Genomic DNA, 21299 nt, shown 5'->3' with positions numbered 1-21299 from the left:
TATGGGCAGAGTTCTCCATCTATCAAGACCCCCCTCAATCTTCCGGAGCAAAGTTATGTAAATCTTTATTTATTTTTACCCCCAAATACTTGATGCCTTCCTGAGGCCATTTGAATTGACCCCCTGTTGATATTGGCTATTATCTCCATTCGTCAAAAGCATAATTTCACCTTTATCCAGATTTACCCTATACCCAGAGATCTTCCCATAATCTTCCAGTGTGGTCTTCAGCCTGCCCAACCCCCTTCCAGGGTTTGTCAAACACACTAACAAATGTTCAGCAAAGAGGTTGATTTTGTGTTCCACTTGGCCCACCATGAACCCCTTTATGTCTGGATTCCGCCAGCGACTCAATTGCCAGTATGAACAGCACTGGAGACAATAAGCAGTCCTGCCTACTGGACCTACTCAATGGAAACACTGGAGATATCTGACCACATGTAATCACTTTTGCTTGGGGTTTATGATATAGTGTCTTCACCTAATTAATAAATATTTGGGAAAAAAATATTTAAGGTCTCCCCATCTCAATCAGTATTCACTCTGGAAAAGGGCAGAGAGTCATACGAAGTAAGGAAAGCAAGCAGTGAAGTTATGGAATCTATACAGAATAAAGAGGAAGTGCTTCCTGTATTAAAGCAAATAAAGGTGAATAAATCTCCGGGGCCTGTCAAGATATTCCCTCGGACCTTGAGGGAGGCTAGTGCATAAATTGCAGGGGCTCTGGCAGAAAAATTTAAAATGTCCTTAGCCACAGGTGTGGTGCCGGAGGATTGGAGGGTAGTACACGTTGTTCCGTTGCTTAAAAAAGGCTCCAAAAGTAACCCTGGAAATTATAGGCTGGTGAGCCTGACATAAGAAATTACTTGAGGGTGTTCTAAGAGATCAGATATACAATATTTGCGTGTGTAGTAGGTTGTGTTTGACCAATCTTATAGAGTTTTTTTTATAGACAATGAGATTGGAGGTGTTGTGGACAGCAAATAAGGTTTTCAAAGCCTGCAGAGGAATTTGGACCAGCTGAAAAAATGGGCTGAGAAATGGCCGATATAATTTAATGCAGACAAGTGTGAGATGTTACATTTTGGAAGGACAAACCAAGACACGACATACACAGTAAATGGTAGGGCACTGAGGAGTGTGGTAAAAGATGGAATCCAAGAATACTGATACATAATTCTCTGAAAGTGGCATCACAGATGGATAGGGTTGTAAAAAGAGCATTTGGCATATTGGCCTTCATAAATCAAAGTTTCAAGCACAGGAGTTGAATGTTATGGTTAAGTTGCATAAGACATTGGTGAGGCCAAATTTGGAGTACTGTGTACAGTTTTGGTCATCTAACTACAGGAAAGATACCATTAAGATAGAAAGATTTTAACAAAGTTTAAGAAAGAATTACCATTTAGATGGCAAACACAAGCAATCCGATACTTAGGTTCTTCTTTGGCTTGGCTTCGCGGACGAAGATTTATGGAGGGGGTAAAAAGTCCACGTCAGCTGCAGGCTCGTTTGTGGCTGACAAGTCCGATGCGGGACAGGCAGACACGATTGCAGCGGTTGCAAGGGAAAATTGGTTGGTTGGGGTTGGGTGTTGGGTTTTTCCACCTTTGCCTTTTGTCAGTGAGGTGATACTTAGGTATACAATTAGATAATAATCTAGGCCATCTATACAAACTAAATTATCAGCCATTAATGAAGAAATTACAAGATGACTTAGAACATTGGAAAAACTTACCACTAACACTGATAGGAAGGGTAAAATGCATTAAAATTAATATCTTCCCAAGGATACAATACCTATTCCAATCGTAACCAATTCACCTAACAGAGAAATTCTTCAAGGAGCAAAAGAAAATAATAAGGAAATTTTTATGCAAATGGGGGGAAACCGAGAATAGCGCTAGATAAATTAACAGAATGGGACAAACAAGGGGGCTTACAGCTACCAAACTTTAAGAATTATTATAGAGCAGCACAATTAAGATACCTATCAGATTTTTATCAAACAAGGGAAAAACCGAGGAGTCACGTGATGGAGTAGTGGCCGGACGGTGAACTCCAGCCCTCTCCAGAAAAGTCAGAAAAAACAAAGCAAAACACAAAGGCACAAAAATAAAAATCAAAGTAAAGTGAATATAAAGGTAGAAAGAAGATGGCGACGAAAAAAGAAAAGTCGAAACCAACGGTAAGAAGAGAGGAAGAGAAGACAACGGAAGATGAAGGAAAAGGCCTTACCTGTTCGAAGAGGCCCGCGGTGGAGAGAGAAACCCGCTCCCTCAGGTCGGTAGAATATGGACTACAAAAATGGCTCGCTGAGCCGAGTAAAAGTGCGCAACAGCGCATGCAAAAAAACACACCGACGGGAGGGGTGACCAGCTGGGGAGTCGATCTCCACAGCCGGCAACGACAGCTGCAGAACACCTGCAGCAAGAGGAGAACATAGAAGACAACGAAAACAAGAAAGAAGAGAAGAAAAGGGCAACAAAGAAACAACAGATGGCCAACCCAGAGGAAGAAGAAGAGGTAGAGTACAGTGAAATAGAAGAAGAAGGGAAAGGCAAGACAAAGGATATACTTTCTCTTATTAAAGAATACATGGAGTCATTTAAAGAATGGCAAGCGCAAGAATTTAATGATTTAAGAAGAAGAATAAACAATACAGAAGAGAAAATGAATAAAATAGATATGACCTTATCAGAAATGGGAAAAAGAATGGACAAGGTGCAAGAACAAGAAGCAGCAGTAGAAATGGAGGTAGAGGACTTAAAAAATAAATTAGAGGAATCTAATAAAAAAGTTAAAGAGACACAAGAACTGTTAGCTCAGAAAATAGATATAATGGAAAATTATAACAGAAGAAATAACATAAAGATAGTGGGCCTTAAGGAAGATGAAGAAGGCAAGAATATGAGAGAGTTTATAAAAGATTGGATCCCTAGGATACTAGGATGTCCAGAACTACAGCAAGAAATGGAAATAGAAAGGGCACATAGAGCATTGGCCTTCAAACCACAATCACAACAAAAGCCAAGATCTGTTTTAGTAAAATTCCTAAGATATACTACAAGAGAAAAGGTACTAGAGAAAACAATGGAAAAAGTAAGAGAGGACAATAAGCCACTGGAGTACAAAGGGCAAAAAATCTTCATTTATCCAGATATAAGTTTTGAACTCCTGAAGAAGAGAAAGGAGTTCAATACAGCAAAGGCGATTTTATGGAAGAAAGGGTATAAATTTATACTAAAGCATCCAGCGGTATTGAAAATATTTATTCCAGGACAACAAAACAGACTATTCTGGGATCCAGAGGAAGCACGAAAATTTGCAGAACAATTACAAAATAGACTGAGAGATGAAGACGTGTAACGAGAGTACAAAAGACTGCAAACTAAAAAGACATAAGTTTTGGACTCCTGAAGAGGAGGAAGGAGTTCAAAACATCGAAAACGATCTTATGGGGAAAAAAAAACTATTCTCGGATCCAGAGGAAGCAAGGAAATTTGCAGAACGACTACAAAACAAACAGAGAGATGAAGACATGTAATAAGAGTAAAAATGACCACGATTTATATGTATGTGGGTAAAGAGGTAAATGTGTGTATATGTATAATGTGCATACATGAAAGTATCCGTATTTAGAGGAAAATATAGATAGTATAGACAAGAATTAATAAGGGAAAGAAAAAGAATAGAGGGAATAAGGAGGGAATTAAAAGAGTGACCTTTGTCACATATGAAAAGTGAAATCTTTTCTGGGGGGGGCTGGGTGGGGGGGGGTGTTACGGTCACTGCAAAATCAGCTGACGCTTGCGAGTGAATTCGCAAATCCAAATGGAGAGGGGACATGTGGTTGTCCGACAAGGGATAAAGGACAACTCAGGAGGGGAAGGGGGGATTGAGGCTAAAGAAGTTTTAAATAGGAGAATAAGGAAAATGTTTGATGTTTTAGGAATGTTGTCTTAGAAAAGGATTCAAAACAAGAAAACAGAAATGGATAAGAAGGAAAGGTAATGATGGAGAAACGGAAAGGGAAGATAAACAAAGTATAATATGGCTACGTTGAACTATATGACTTTAAATATTAATGGAATACATAACCAAATTAAAAGGAAGAAACTGCTAAATTTACTGAAAAAAGAAAAAATTGATATAGCATTTGTGCAAGAAACACATTTAACTGAATTGGAGCATAAGAAATTAAAGAGAGATTGGGTAGGACACGTAACAGCAGCATCATATAATTCAAAAGCAAGAGGAGTAGCTATATTAATTAGTAAAAATGTGCCATTTAAAATAGAAGAGGAAATAATAGATCCAGCAGGGAGATATGTAATGATAAAATGTCAGATATATTCGGAGTTTTGGAATCTACTCAATGTATATTCACCTAATGAAGAAGATCAAAAGTTTATGCAAGATATCTTTTTGAAGATAGCAGATACGCAAGGGAACATATTAATAGGAGGGGATTTCAACCTGAATTTGGATTCAAATATGGACAAAACTGGGAAAAAAATTAACAGAAAGAACAAAGTAACCAAATTTATAATTAAATCGATGGAAGAAATGCAACTTTTGGATATATGGAGGAAACAACACCCAAAGGAAAAGGAATATTCATATTACTCGGCTAGACATAAAACATACTCAAGAATAGACCTATTTCTGTTATCAGCTCGTATGCAAGATAGAGTAAAAAAAAACAGAATATAAAGCTAGAATACTATCGGACCATTCACCCTTAATATTGACAGTAAAGTTAGAGGACATCCCTCCAAGAATGTATAGATGGAGATTAAACCCCATGTTACATAAAAGGCAGAATTTTAGAGAATTTATTGAAAAACAAATTAAAATTTATTTTGAAATAAATACGGAATCAGTGGAAGATAAGTTTATACTATGGGATGCAATGAAAGCATTCATTAGAGGGCAAATAATAAGTTATGTAACCAAGATGAAGAAGGACTATAATCAGGAAACAGAGCAGTTGGAAAGGGAAATAGTAAATATAGAAAAAGAATTAGTAATGAAGGAAGATATCACTAAAAGAAGAGAATTGGCGGATAAAAAAATAAAATACGAAACACTACAAACATATAAGGTGGAGAAAAATATAATGAAGACAAAACAGAAATATTATGAACTAGGTGAAAAAACGCACAAAATCCTAGCATGGCAGCTTAAGACAGAACAAACTAAGAAAATGGTATTGGCATCAAAGAAAAAAGACAAACAAATTACATATAATCCAAAAGAAATTAAGGAAAACTTTAGAGAATTCTATGAACAATTATACCGAACTGAAAACGAAGGGAAAGAAAGGAAAATAGATGAATTTCTAACTAAAATTGAACTACCAAAACTACAAATAGAGGAACAAAATAAATTAACAGAGCCATTTGGAATAGTAGAAATACAAGAGATAATAAAAAAATTACCAAATAATAAGACACCAGGAGAGGATGGATTCCCAATAGAATTCTATAAAACATTTAAAGACTTATTAATTCCGCCCCTCCTTTAAGTAATCAACCAGATTGATGAAACACAAAGCTTACCAGATTCATGTAAAACAGCAATAATTACAGTAATACTAAAGCAAGGGAAAGATCCACTCACACCAGCGTCATATAGACCAATATCTTTACTTAACACAGATTATAAGATAATAGCTAAATTATTAGCAAACAGATTAGCAGAGTATGTACCGAAAATGGTAAATCTAGACCAAACTGGATTTATCAAAAAAAGACGCACAACAGACAATATTTGTAAATTTATTAACTTAATTCATGCAGTAGAAGGGAATAAAGCACCAACAGTAGCAGTTGCTTTAGACGCAGAGAAGGCCTTTGACAGAGTAGAATGGAATTATTTGTTCAAAGTATTGCCAAAATTCAGTTTACCGGAGAAGTATATTAATTGGATTAAAGCATTATATAAGTGACCATTAGCGAAAGTGACAGTAAATGGACATGTATCAAAACAATTTAACTTAAGCAGGTCAACACGAGAGGGATGCCCACTATCACCTTTATTGTTTGCGTTAGCTATAGAACCACTAGCAGAATTGATAAGAACAGATAATAATATAAAAGGAATAAAAATAAAAGACAAGGAATATAAAATCAGTTTATTTGCGGATGATGTTATAGTGTACTTAACAGAACCAGAACTATCAATAAAAGAATTATATAAGAAATTGAAGGAATATGGAGAAGTGTCGGGTTACAAGATAAACGTAAATAAAAGTGAAGCAATGCCTATGAATAATGCGGATTTCTCAAAATTTAAGAAGGAATCACCATTTAGATGGCAAATGCAAGCAATAAGATACCTAGGTATACAAATAAACTAAAATCTCGGCCAACTATATAAACTCAATTATTATCCACTAATGAAAAAATTACAGGTCGATTTAGAGCATTGGAAAGATTTACCACTAACACTAATAGGAAGGATAAACTGTATTAAAATGAACATTTTTCCAAGGATATTATACCTATTTCAGGCATTGCCAATACAACTGACAGAGAAATTCTTCAAGGAGTTAAAGAAAATAATAAGGAAATTTTTATGGAGAGGGGGGAAACCGAGGATAGCGCTAGATAAATTAACAGAATGGTATAAACAAGGAGGCTTACAACTGCCAAACTTTAAAAATTATTATAGAGCCGCACAATTAAGATACCTATCATATTTTTATCAAACAAGGGAAAAGCCAGATTGGACGAGATTAGAATTAGATAAAATAGGGGAAAAGATACCTGAACACATATTATATAAATGGGATGAAAAATTGGTACAGCATAGAAGTTCTCCAGTATTACAACATCTCCTCAATATTTGGAAGAAGATTCATGTGGAAAGAAATAAAACAAATTATCAATTACCAAAACTAATATTGACGCAAAACAAGTTACTCCCTTTTACAATAGATAACCTTTCCTTTTGAGAATGGGAAAAAAAGGGATTAAAAGAATAGAAAATTGTTTTTCAGGAAATAGATTCTTATCCTTTGAACAAATGAAAGATAAGTACAATATAACTGGAGATACAGCGCTAGCATATTACCAAGTGAGATCCTACTTGAAGGATAAATTAGGAAGCAGTTTGAGTTTGCCAGAGGGAAGTAACCTTGAATATGTGATTACAGATACAATGTTAATCAAAAGATTTATAACAAATATGTATATTAAACTGCAAGAAAAGGAGAATGAGGAAACAAATGGTAAAACTAAACAAAAATGGGAACAAGATTTAAATATAAAGATAAAAAAGGAAACATGGGAGAAGTTATGCTCCGGAACGATGAGAAATACAATAAATACGAGGTTACGTATGATACAATATAACTGGATACACAGGCTATACATTACACCTCAAAAGTTAAATAAATGGGACCCAACAGTATCTGATAGATGTTTTCGATGTAAAAAAGAAATGGGAACAATTCATGCAATCTGGACATGTGAGAAAGATGAAAAATTTTGGGAAGATCTAAATCAGATATTAAATAAAATAACAGAAAACAATATACCAAAGAATCCAGAGATCTTCCTCCTAAGTAACATAAAAAATAAAGAATTTGGAATTGATTTGGAGGATACACAAAAAAGATTTGTTAAGATAGCTCTAGCCGTAGCAAAAAAATGTATTATGTCAACCTGGAAATTGGAAGATAATTTGAAAATACAACAATGGTATATAGAAATGAATAAATGTATTCCATTAGAAAAAATAACATATAGTTTAAGAAATAATATTGAAATATTCGAACAAATATGGGAGCCTTACATTAAATACAATAGCGAAAACCTACCGGGGACAATCATTACCTCAGTTAACGGAAGGAAAAGGAAATGAAAAGAATGGACTCAGTAGAATTTCTGGTGTATTTTTATTGAATGACAACATTGTCTGACTGGTTTAATGTATCCTAGATTGTATACCTTAAATGGATGGGAGGGGGGAGGTAGGGAGGGTGGGATGGGAGGGGGGGGGGGGAGAAAATGGCACTGTATATGTGTGAAAAGGAAAAAGTGTGTACCATGGTTAATGTGATTTATGGTGTGAAAAATAAAAAAATTTAAAAAAAAAACAAGGGAAAAACCAGATTGGACCAGGTTAGAGCTAGATAAAATAGGGGAGAAGGTACCTGAACATATACTATACAAGTAGTTTGAAAAGCTGGTGCAACATAGGAATTCACCAGTTCTGCACCATCTGCTCAACATTTGGAAGAAGATTCACGTAGAAAGGAATAAAACAAATTATCAACTACCAAAATTAATATTGACGCAAAATTAACTAATCCCTTTCACAATAGGTAACCTTTCCTTTAGAGAATGGGAGAGAAAAGGGATCAAAAGAATAGAAAATTGTTTTTCGGGAAATAAATTATTATCTTTTGAACAAATGAAGTACAAATATGGTATAACTCACAGTACAATGTTTGTATACCACCAACTGAAAACCCACTTGAAGGACAAATTGGGAAGCAGGCTGAGGTTACCAGAAGGAAGCAATTTTGAATATGTGATTACAGACACAATGATAATTAAAAGATTTATAACAAACATGTACATCAAACTTCAAGAGAAAGAGAACGAGGAAACAAGCTGTAAACCCAAACAAAAATGGGAACAAGATCTAAACATAAAGATAAAGAATGAAACATGGGAAAAGCTATGCTCCAGAACTATGAGAAATATAATAAACACGAGGTTACGAATGATACAATATAATTGGTTACACAGGCTATACACCATGCCCCAAAAGTTAAATAAATGGGACCCAACAGTATCAGACAGATGTTTTTGCTGTAAGAAGGAAACGGGAACAATAGTACATGCAATTTGGGAATGTGAGAAAGTGGAAAAGTTTTGGGAAGATCTAAATCAGGTATTAAATAAAATCACAAAAAGCAACATACCAAAAAATCCAGAGATCTTTCTTCTAAGTAATATTAGTAAAGAACTTGGATTCGACTTAGATGGAGCACAAAAAATATTTATTATGGCTGTAGCAAAAAAATGTATAATGTCAACCTGGAAATTAGAAGAGAGCCTGAGAATACAGCAATGGTACATAGAAATGAATAAATGTATTCCATTGGAAAAAATAACATCACACTATTCGAACAAATTTGGGAACCGTACATGGAACACAACAGAGAAGTCCTACCGCGGACCTCCACCACCTAAAATGACAGAAGAAGACGATGAAATGAACTGACCCAGTATGTAAAAGTAGAAGACACAAATTTCTTGTTTATTTTCATTGTGTGATTACATTGTTTAATGGGTTTAATGTATCATAAGTGTTGAACATTGAGTGGGTGGGGAGGGGGGGGGTGAAGGAGGGAGGGAAGGGAGGGGGGGAAAAGGGGAGAAAATGACACTGTGTATATTCAAGAGGGAAATGTTTGTGTGCATTTTTGTCACTATGGTTCATAGTGTAAAAAATTTTTTAAAAGATAGAAAGAGTGAAGAGAAGATTTACTAGGATGTTGCTCAGACTCATGAACTGAGTTACAGGGAAAGGTTAAACAGGTTAGGACTTTATTCCCTGGAGTGTGGAAGAACGAAGGAGATTTGATAGAGGGATTTAAAATTATGAGTGGAATAGACAGAGTAAATGTAGATTGGCTTTTTCTACTGAGGATAGGCGAGATAAAAACCAGAGGACATGGGTTAAGGGTAAAAGGGGAAAAGTTTAGGGGGAACTTCTTCACACAGAACGATGGGAGTGTGGAACAAGCTGCCAGCTGAGGTGGTGAAAGTAGGCTCAATTTTAACATTTAAGAAGAATTAAAATAGAGGGCTATGGGCTGGATGCAGGTCAGTGGGATTAGGCAAAAAAAAAGGTTGGCACAGACTAAAACAGCTGAAGGGGCCTGTTTCTGTGCTGTAGTGTTCTATGTTTCTACTTTATAAATTCAGTAAAATCTTCAAATTCTTTTCATACACTTGTTTTTCCTGTTCCATTTCTGGCCATAATTTTTACTCCATTTTTTTTTAAAAATCACCACTGTCTCATAAGTGCATCACCTGAGTAGTGTCTGAACAGGTATTGAAAGGCCACATATAGCATTTGAGTCATACAGTGGGGAAACAGGCCATTCAGCCCAACTTGCCTTCACCAACCAAATGATCCACCTGCCTACATTTAGCCCATATTCCTCTAAAACCATCCTATACAGGTATCCGTCCAATTTTTATTTTCTCAAACATTGCCATAGTACAGGCGTGGCCAAACCACAGCTCTCAAGCCACATGCGGCTCTTTGACCTTTAATATGCAGCTTGCTGCCCGTCTCCCCCCCCTCGCACGCCCAACTCGCGCTGCCTGTCTCTCCCCCTCACCCACCCGTCTCGTGCTGCTGGTCTCTCCCCCTCGCCTGCCCGACTCACGCTGCCAGTCTCTCCCCCTCGCCCGCACAACTCACGCTGCCAGTCTCTCCCCCTCGTCCACACGACTCACGCTGCCAAGTCTCTCCCCCTCGCCCGCACGACTCACGCTGCCAGTCTCTTCCCCTCGCCCGCACGACTCACGCTGCCGGTCTCTCCTTGCCCCCCTGACTCGCCTCTTTAATAGCCTGATATTTGTAGCATTGTACTTTAGTCATAAAAAATGATTATAAGACTAATTTTGTAAGGAGGAAATCTGATTAAAATCTCATTTTTTATATACTTGTGTCTTTGTGATTATTGAAACGAATACAAATTAACAGTTTAAAAACTGCTTTCATGAATAAATATTATTGCATTTAATATGTATTTCTTAAACTTTATATAAAATTTTTGTTACAAAATGTGTATGTAACAATAAAAACGTGTGAATTTTGTTCTTGTCCTGTGGCTCTCAAGCATCTGAGCTTTATCATTTGTGGCTCTTACATTAAGAAAGTTTGGCCACCCTTGCCATAGTACTTGCCTCAGCTATATCCTGTGGCAGTCCATTGCACACCACCCTCTGTGCAACAAAAAAAAGGCATCCTTCATGTTCCTGTTAAATCACTCTTCACCTTAAACTTACATCTTCTAGTTAAAGATTTCCCCTACTCTGTGTTCACTCTATCTATTCCTTTCTGGAGATTGTATACTTAATTTTGAAAGGAAAATGTCAACCTTCTATTGGCATTAATGGTTTACACAGAAATTATCAATGAAAAAAATTAACAATGTTTTTCCCCAAATAGGGGTCTGAATTTTTTTTTGTTTGTATTTTTAATTGGTCAAAACCAAAATTCACATCTTTCAAGAAAATAATTGAAGGACTTAGAGAAAGAATGGGAGGGCAGAACTACATTGAGAGTTATTTCACTGGGCACAGTGGACTGAATGCCCTTTTCTGTTCCATTTTTGTGTCATCATTATTCTGATGAATATTTGGAAATGTAGTGTTTACAACTATTCCACAAAAATGTGTCCAGCCAAAAAATTAGTTCAATAAATAAAGCAAGGAGACATTAATTGAAGAGAGTGCCAAAGTCTTATTGAGGCCAAATGCCCAGCATCTCGCAATCAAGGGAAACAGCCATTCTGAGATGAATCAAGTACAGCTCACAAAATGTGATTCACTCAGCTAACACAGCTCTTGACCACTGCCAGAAAATTTCTACAAAATACATCTAAATCTTGCAACATTTATGGAAAACAGTGGCAGTCATGCAAAGCAACAACCCATTCTACATAGTACAGTCAAACTTCCCTACCAAGAGCTTTATGTCAGCTTATACAAGCCCATTAACCAGATGCTGATCTAGGTTTGCTCTTAATTCTGCAAGTAAACAGTCTTTACATAACAACATGCTACAAGGGGCCTCTTTGGTTTACTTGAAAAACTGATTTTGCTTACTCCTTCTTCCTCAAACTCCCTCAATGGAACTGCAGAGATCTCAGGAGTTAGAGGTGAAGGAGAGGAATGTGAAGAGTGGCAAGTTCAAGTTCAGTATCATCCGATTGTACAAATACAACCAGATGAAACAACGTTCTCTGGTCCTTGATGCAAAAACACAACCAGGCATAACACACATATGGACAATACATATGCAACACATATACACATATATAAAAATAAATAAATAGTTTTAAAATAGTAGAGTCTCAGAGGGTTTGCATGAGCAGTTCATTCAGCAATGTCACTGCCCATGGAAAGAAGTGGTTTCTCAGCCTGGCGATTCTGCCTCTGGTACTTCTGTATCTCTTTCTCGACAAGTCACTGAAAAATGGTGTGTGGTAGAGGTCCTCAATGATTTTGCATGTCTTCTTCAAACAACAATCCCAGTAGATCACATCGATTGGCTGGCCGGGGCGGGGGGGGGGGGGGGGGGGAGGAAAGGAAATTCCAGTGTGAAATTCCGTACCACACTGTGATGCAGCCAGCCAGGATGCTCCCAATAGAGTTCCTGTAGAAAGTTGCCAGGATAGTGGCTGGTAGGCTTGCTTGCCCCATTCTTCTCAGGAAATGTAGCTGCTGTTGCACCTTCCTGAAAAGCGAGGAGATGTGTGTCCAAAGAGGTCACTTAAGTAAACTCCAAAGTTAGTAGTTTGGGAGCAGCTGGAAGGAAGTGTAAAGGTTAAAATCTTGTGTTTTTGATTCTTAGTTAATTCTGTCCGTGTCTCTTTAAGAGAACCATTGTTTGTAGTGTTACTTTGATATAATATATCATAGTATCCACCCATGCTAACTGCTTGCGCTTTTTCTATTTTTCCTTTCATAAAGTGTCATCTGACCCGTGGTCAGCCAGGCACCTTTCTTACGTGTCCGAAATCACCACGGACATCCAACACATCACCAGCAAGATCAACATGGTGGCCAATGCATTCTCCTGTCCCACTATCGAATCCGTCCACCCCCTATCCCAGAGCAAATACTATTCAGCCCTGGCAAGGGCACAACATAATGACCCCGAGATCCCAGCGTACAGGATGACGGTTTTTGGGCCATGGCTGGAGGATGTCATCATCCCTGGTATCCAGATGCTTTTCTGCAACGTCTCCACCAGCAGCATGGTGAAGGCAGGTCTTCAACATAGTACACAACTTGGCACATTCGGCCATAAGAACCACAGTGAAGATGGTGGCCATCAGGTTTGTCTGGCACAGGCTCCGCAAACAGGTCAATCAGTGGACCAATACCTGCATGTTCTGCCAGGCGTCCAAGGAGCAAACTCACACTAAAGCACCTCCCCAGACTTTTGAGCCAGGACGGCGTAGGTTTACCCACATCTACATCGTGGGGTCACTGCCGGTTTCCTGTGGGGCAAGATACCTCTTCACTATGGATGACCACTCCATGAGGAGGCCGGAGGCTTTTTGAATTGCTGATACGACCATGGAGACCTGCGACAGGGCACTAATCAACACCTGGGTGCCAGAGTCCCGGAACATCTCACCTCTGGCAGAGCGGCGCAGTTTACCTATAATTGTCAGACTGTCAGGGACCAAGAATCCCTGGTGACATCAAGATATATAGTGGAGATGGGTTCCTGAATATATCATGAACTTGGGGAAATGGAGCCTCTGTCAGAAAGCCAGTGATGGCCAGGAGTAGAGCTTCACTCTTGAAGAACACAAGGGAGAAGAGCTGGGAGAAGTTGAGAGAAAAAGGGTCCAAGATGGATGGAGACTGAAGGACAGGTAGAGTTATTAAGGGCTAGGATGGCAAAGAAGAGGGCATGTCCGAGGTCATGTATGAGCACATATGTGCTTAGAACTTCAATGTGCAAGTTGCACCTGCATTACAAACTTCTTGGCCTCCTTGCCCTTGAAACAAGACATCCCTCCGTCAAATCCTTGTGGTATTTGGAGTACAGCAGGCATCCCACATGAAAATAATTCACTCCCAGGCAGCTTCTACTTGTCAGAACTGGTGTAAAACCAAATTATTCTTAACCTCAAGTTATTAAGAGCTGAGATGATCTGCTATTGGGAGCAGCAAAGGGGATTAAATAACTAGGATGCATGCCAAATGGGTGAAGACAGGAAAAGGCTCATCAAAACAAAGGTCATCAGTGCAGCTCAGCAATATATCAATAACGTTTTGCAAGAATAAGTAGTTTGGAAGAGCAAGAGCACACCACACAGCCTCAAATTCAAAGGACATGGGCATGGACCCCTCCTGATACCAGGGTACATGGGTAACTGGAATTTCCACTGCATCACGATATCCTGAGGCACAGAGTCCATAGGATCCTCCAGGATGTGGCATTACTGTTGGCATCAGAATTACACTCAGTGTCAATAGTTTATTTTTTTTTTAATTCAAACTTCTACCATCTGCAGAGTCTGCTCGAAGTTGGATGTTTTCTGAGTGCATTGTTCTTTTTTTCTCCCTGCATCAGCAGATGAGTTGCCAGATCTTTGGTCTTTGTCAAGGTCTTATTCAACCCTAGGTTCTAAGCCACGGTCACAAAAACGAAGGAGAATCTGCATCATTCTTCGATCCTGGGAGTAGTTTGTACCTGGTCCGGCCAACTCCTTCGAACCTACTCTCAGGGATCATTCTTCTGACTGCTGGGGACAGGGTGCTTACATTCTTACGGCTTGATATTTAACAGATAAAAAATGACAATGCTCTTTTACGAAATTGCTTCTAATGTGTCAGCTAAGTGTGAAACAAGTTACTTCATGAAAATAGACAATTTGAAATGATGGTTAATTCTGGAATTGGTTAGTTGAGCACTGCCAACCGGGGAATAAAACAGTATCAATCCCAGTCAACTTCCACTCGGAGTAAAACAGAACAGTTGCGTCTCTGAAGCAACAGCTCCTCTTGAAGTTCCCAAGCTCAACTCCCCCTCCAGTCCCTCAGGAACAGCCCCCCCCAACACATTCCAATAGGACACCCCACCCCCCCACCTCCTGGCCCCTCAGGAAGTATCCATTCCCCCACCTCTGGTCCCTCAGGACACCTACGGTCCCGCATGCCCCACCCCCCCATTCCCTGTACACTTGCCACCCTCTGTATCTGTGTGTGCCCCTCCCACCGTTGGTTTCTGCAAACAATCAACCCCTGCCCTAGGTCTCAGCACACATTCCACCTCTTGAACTCCACAAAAGCCCCCCTCCCTACAGTCTCTGGGTCTGAACCCCAAACCCCCCAGACCCAAGATCTGTGCCAGGTGTCCATTCCCTCAACCCAGACCCAAGGTCTCCATTCCCCGATTCCAGTCCTCGTCACACCAACCCCCTATGTCCTCATCCACAATCCACCCGACCCATTCACTTTGTCCCAGAAGCCTCCATGACCTGAGGATTTAGTGACATTCATCCTCAGTTCCCGGATCTCGGCACCATCCTCAGCTCCTGGGACTAACCATGAACCTCAGTTCCTGGAACATCCTGGATCACCCCCTCAGTCCCACAGGCTCCTCACCCTTGACACGGGGACTCAGACCCCCACACCCCCATCAGGGGTTCAAAGCTGCCAAACCCCCCACCCGCGTCGTCCGGGGGCTTGGGGCCATCAACTCCCCCCCCCAACCCCGTCGCCCAGGGGCTCAGGCTTGTGAACCCCCACCACCGTCCTATCCCGAGGGCACAGGCCCGTGAACCCCCACCACCGTCCCGGGGGCACAGGCCCATGAACCCTCACCACTGTCCCGGGGGCACAGGCCCTTAAAGAACCACCACCGTCCCAGGGGTACAGGCCCGTGAAGCCCCACCACCGTCCCGGGGATACAGGCCCGTGAAGCCCCACCACCGTCCCGGGGGTACAGGCCCGTGAACCCCTACAGTACTGTGCCGGGGAGGTGGGGGCAGGCCCGTGAACCCCCACCACTGTACTGTCCCATCAGACACTTGCACCCCCAACGCCATACTGTCCCAGGGGTACAGGCCCGTGAACCCCCCACTACCGTACTGTCCCGGGGGCACAGGCCCGTGAACCCCCACCACCATACTGCCCTGGGGGCACAGGCCTGTGAACCCCCACCACAGTCACGGAGCGTCAGGCCCGTGAACCCCCACCCCCATCCCCATCCCAGGGGGTCAGGCCCGTGAACCCCACCACCGTCGCGGGGGGTCAGGCCCGTGAACCCCACCACCGTCCCGGGAGGTCAGGCCCGTGAACCCCACCACCGTCCCGGGAGGTCATGCCCGTGAACCCCACCACCGTCCCGGGGGATCAGGCCCGTGAACCCCACCACCGTCCCGGGGGGTCATGCCCGTGAACCCCACCACCGTCCTGGGGGATCAGGCCCGTGAATCCCCACCACCGTACTGTCCTGGGGGGGTCAGGTCCGTGAACCCCCACCACCATACTGTCCTGGGGGTGTTCAGGTTCGTGAACCCCCACCACCATACTGTCCTGGTGGGGTTCAGGTCAATGAACCCCAACCACCATCCCGGGCGTACAGCCCCGTGAACCCCACCACCGTCCCGGGGGGTACAGGTCCGTGAACCCCACCTCCGTCCCGGGGATCAGGCCCGTGAACCCCCACCCCCGTCCTGGAGGTACAAGCCCGTGAACCCCCACCCCCGTCCCGGGGGTACAGGGCCGTGAACCCCACCACCGTCCCGGGTGGTCATGCCCGTGAACCCCACCACCGTCCCGGGGGGTCATGCCCGTGAACCCCACCACCGTCCCGGGGGGTCATGCCCGTGAACCCCACCACCGTCCCGGGGGATCAGGCCCGTGACCCAACACCATCCCGGGGGGTCAGATCCATGAACCCCACCACCGTCCTGGGGGGGTCAGGCCCGTGAATCCCCACCACCGTACTGTCCTGGGGGGGTCAGGTCCGTGAACCCCCACCACCGTACTGTCCTGGGGGTGTTCAGGTTCGTGAACCCCCACCACCATACTGTCCTGGTGGGGTTCAGGTCAATGAACCCCAACCACCATCCCGGGCGTACAGCCCCGTGAACCCCACCACCGTCCCGGGGGGTCAGGCCCGTGAACCCCCACCCCCGTCCCGGGGGGTCAGGCCCGTGAACCCCCACCCCCGTCCCGGGGGTACAAGCCCGTGAACCCCCACCCCCGTCCCGGGGGTACAAGCCCGTGAACCCCCACCCCCGTCCCGGGGGTACAAGCCCGTGAACCCCCACCACCGTCCCGGGGGTCAGGCTCGTGACTCCCCCCACCCCCCTTCCAGGTGCTCAGATCGGGTGTCGCCTCCTTTGTTCCCTTTTCCACCTTTGTCTCCGGCCCAAGCCGAGGCCGCTGACTGGGCCCGAGCTCAGCCTCCCCGCGGGCGGGCCAGCCAGGCTGGTTGCCCCCGGCGATCCTACCTCACAGCCGCTGCTTGGTCACCACAAACCGACCCCAACCCCCGAACTGATTTCAATCGAAGGGAGAGACGCACAAAACGGCTGGAATCACAAGATGCGGCTCCTGCACGAAGCTCAGCCTCCCCGGGAAACACGGAGCTCGGACAAACGGTCCGGGGACGCGACTGCGCCACCTGCTGGTCAGGGACCGCGCTACATCCACCCTCAGGACGCGTCTGCACCACCCCCCGGCCGGGCGCAGCACTACAGTCGACGGCCGAGGAACATGTCCCCTCGGACGACACCGCTGACACCCGACACCACCATCTCATGGGGAAATACAGAAATGCTGGAGGATCTCATGAGGTCTCGCAGTTAAGATGTACGTTTCGGGCCTGAGCCCTTCATCAAGGTAAGAGTAAATGCAGGCCTGAGTTAAAAGGGCACGGAGAGGAGTACAGACCAACGGAGAAAAGGAGAGGCCAGGAGAAAGGAAGAAGAGAATTGATGGGGGAAAGAGGCCAGGGGCTGTGAATGCAGAGCTCGGGTAAAGGAGACAGATGGAAAAGGAATGAATGAGAGACAGATCTGGAGGTAATGAGTGTTACATGCCCAGAGGCCACCAAATCCCAGCAGCAAGAGAGATTCAAATAAAAGTTGTGTTTAATTATCTTTAAACATGAAAACAGGATCAAACTTTAACTTATCACTTTTGACTTACTTAACCCCCTCCTAATGCTAAATGCACACGTACGTAATGTGTGTGTTAGTTCAGATAATTTCTTTGGTTCACAGTCCAATCTCACTTCTCATTTCCTCCAAGTTCACTGGTTGCAAGCAATTCTAAAACTGTGCACAGAATTTAACATTGATAAAGTTCACCAGGCTTTGGTGCTTGAAAGGTAAATGGTTACCACTCAGGAAGGTTCTTGTCAGCTTTCAGAGTGAGATTTGTTGTTCTGGGACATCCACAACTGATGTACTTCCATCAGCCACTCCAGTGTCTTCCTATGGTGGGATCACATAGTAGGGGGCAGAAATTACCCCCTAGTGGGATCACTGGACACTACTCACCCAACACCACTTTTGCTGCCATCAGTGGGCACTTCACCTCCCCAGATCCCAGCAGGGGGCTTCCCTGCAATACTGCCCACTGTGAGGACTAATGGCATGTTCACTCACGGACACTGCCACTGCTGACGGAAACAGCAGTGTCAGTCCTTCTTGCCCTGCATCATTTCCCTCCTGGAATCAATGGATATTCCCTTGGCTTTGGACACCAATGTGTCATCTTCTGATATCAAAGGTGTTCTTCCTTGGCACTTTTACCCAGCAGAAACAAAGCAACAAGTCATCTCAATTTCTTATGGAGGGGCGATTGGTTTCAAACTGATCAATTGAATATTTACACTACTTTTTGGGTTTACTTCAATGTAGGTTTATTTGCTTTTCTAATAGTTATCTTCGACTCTGATTACTGGAATAAATGCATTACTCCCACTGGACACTGACTATCAGATTTCAGATTTATTGTCAGAGTACATACATGACATCACATACAACCCTGAGATTCCTTTTTGCTGTAGGCCAGGCAGAATTACCACTTATTGATCATGCAAAAAATTGTACTCAAGAAGATACAGGTGCATGTAAACAAATAAATAAATGTAAACAAACTGACTGTACAATGCAGAGAGAAAAAAAATCAAACTGCAAGAGTACAAATCCTTAAATGAGACCCTGATAGAGTTTGTTGTTGATGAATCTGATTGTGGAGGGGTAGCAGCTGTTCCTGAACCTGGTGGTATGAGTCTTATGGCACCTATACCTTGTACTTGATGGTAGCAGCGAGAACAGAGCATGTGCTGAGTCTTGTAGATCCTTGACGATTGCTGCTGCTCGCCGAAGGCAATGTTCCCTATAGATGTTCTCGGTGAGGGGTGTGATGTCCTGGGCTGTGCCCACTACCTTTTACTGGGCTTTCTGCTCACCACCACCACCATACCAGGCTGAGATACAGCTGGTCAGCACACTTTCCACTATACATCTGTAGAAACTTGCCAGGGTTTCCAATGTCATACCAAACCTCCACAAACTCCTGAGGAAGTAAAGCTGATGATGTGCTTGGAATCTGAAAAGAATGTTCCCTCTGGACACTATCATCTCTTGGAGTGAATACATAGCTCCCCCTGGAAACAAGAATAATCTCATCCTGAACCTTGACAGCTTCTAGAAACAATAGAACAAAATTAAAACATTGAATCTACTTCCATATATTGTCCTACCTGCTAAGTTTCCCCAGTATTTTCTGCCTTTATTTCAGATTTCTATAATCTGTAAATTCCCATGCTCTTCCAAACACTTATCTCCCTGGGCACTGACACAAAATTAACACATTATTCCACTCTCCCTGCTCTCTGGATTCCTACTGAAAACAACCTACAATTTTCCTAGGACACTGACATCTACAGGAATCACCTCAATACAGGAAATTATACAAAATTCTCACTGGTCACAGTCACTAATGGAAATATTACACATTTTTTCCTGGATACTGAATCCAACAGGAAGCACAGTGCAAACCTCAGAGATGGAAATAGTGGCGTGCAGATAATGATACTGAGTTCAATGTCATATACATGCTACAATGTACAGAGGTTAGGTTCTTATTTGTCATGCACCAACAAACTTAAAATCAGTTTGTTCATTGCAGCTGTCAGGCTCCTGAATGAACCCCTCAACTGAGACCCAATGCCTTGTACAAATTTATCTGTTTTCATTGTACTCTGCACTCTTATATGGCAAGCTCTCCACTGGCCACTGAGACAGAGGTGCACCAAAGAAGAGGTACAAGGACTGCCTAAAGAAAGCTCTTGGTGCCTGCCACATTGACCACTGCCAGTGGGCTGATATCGCCTCAAACTGTGCATCTTGGAGTCACGTGATGGAGTAGTGGCCGGACGGTGAACTCCAGCCCTTTCCAGAAAAGTCAGAAAAAACAAAAGAAAACACAAAGGCACAAAAATAAAAATTAAAGTAAAGTGAGTATAAAGGTGGAAAGAAGATGGCGACGAAAAAAGAAAAATCAAAACCAACGGTAAGAAGAGAGGAAGAGAAGACAACGGAAGAAGAAGGAGAAGGCCTTACCTGTTCGAAGAGGCCCGCGGTGGAGAGAGAAACCCGCTCCCTCAGGTCGGTAGAAAGTGGACTACAAAAATGGCTCGCTGAGCCGAGTAAAAGTGCGCAACCGCGCATGCAAAAAAACACACCGACGGGAGGGGTGACCAGCTGGGGAGTCGATCTCCACAGCCGGCAATGACAGCTGCACAACACCTGCAGCAAGAGGAGAATATAGAAGACAACGAAAACAAGAAAGAAGAGAAGAAAAGGGCAACAGATGGCCAACCCAGAGGAAGAAGAAGAGGTAGAGTACAGTGAAATAGAAGAAGAAGGGAAAGGCAAGACAAAGGATATACTTTCTCTTATTAAAGAATACATGGAGTCATTTAAAGAATGGCAAGCGCAAGAATTTAATGATTTAAGAAGAAGAATAAACAATACAGAAGAGAAAATTAATAAAATAGATATGACCTTATCAGAAATGGGAAAAAAAATGGACAAGGTGGAAGAACGAGAAGCAGCAGTAGAAATGGAGGTAGAGGACTTAAAAAAGAAATTAGAGGAATCTAATAAAAAAGTTAAAGAGACACAAGAACTGTTAGCTCAGAAAATAGATATAATGGAAAATTATAACAGAAGAAATAACATAAAGATAGTGGGCCTTAAGGAAGATGAAGAAGGCAAGAATATGAGAGAGTTTATAAAAGATTGGATCCCTAGGATCCTAGGATGTCCAGAACTACAGCAAGAAATGGAAATAGAAAGGGCACATAGAGCATTGGCCTTTAAACCACAACCACAACAAAAGCCAAGATCTATTTTAGTAAAATTCCTAAGATATACTACAAGAGAAAAGGTACTGGAGAAAACAATGGAAAAAGTAAGAGAGGGCAACAAGCCACTGGAGTACAAAGGGCAAAAAATCTTCATTTATCCAGATATAAGTTTTGAACTC

General features: G+C 42.5%; 1 protein-coding gene across 9 annotated transcripts in view; it reads right to left on the bottom strand.

Moving 5' to 3' along the window:
• Window positions 1-17407, bottom strand: part of rad54l2 (RAD54 like 2) — a 219274-nt gene extending 201867 nt beyond the window's left edge. For 6 of the 9 annotated variants that reach the window (XM_069936782.1, XM_069936784.1, XM_069936781.1 and 3 more), the window contains exon 1: window positions 17246-17406. The gene's annotated coding sequence lies outside the window, so the exon portion shown is untranslated. Of the gene's footprint in view, window positions 1-17150; window positions 17224-17245 lie in introns of those variants that run through there. The other 3 variants (XM_069936780.1, XM_069936776.1, XM_069936777.1) reach the window with 3 other exon arrangements.
• Between the last annotated feature and the right edge of the window lie 3892 nt (window positions 17408-21299).

This window comes from Narcine bancroftii, chromosome 5 (assembly GCF_036971445.1).
Source record: "Narcine bancroftii isolate sNarBan1 chromosome 5, sNarBan1.hap1, whole genome shotgun sequence".
In the NCBI taxonomy this organism is placed as follows: domain Eukaryota; kingdom Metazoa; phylum Chordata; class Chondrichthyes; order Torpediniformes; family Narcinidae; genus Narcine; species Narcine bancroftii.
The sequence above is the reverse complement of the archived record's forward strand: the minus strand, read 5'-3'. Positions and strand labels throughout refer to the sequence as shown.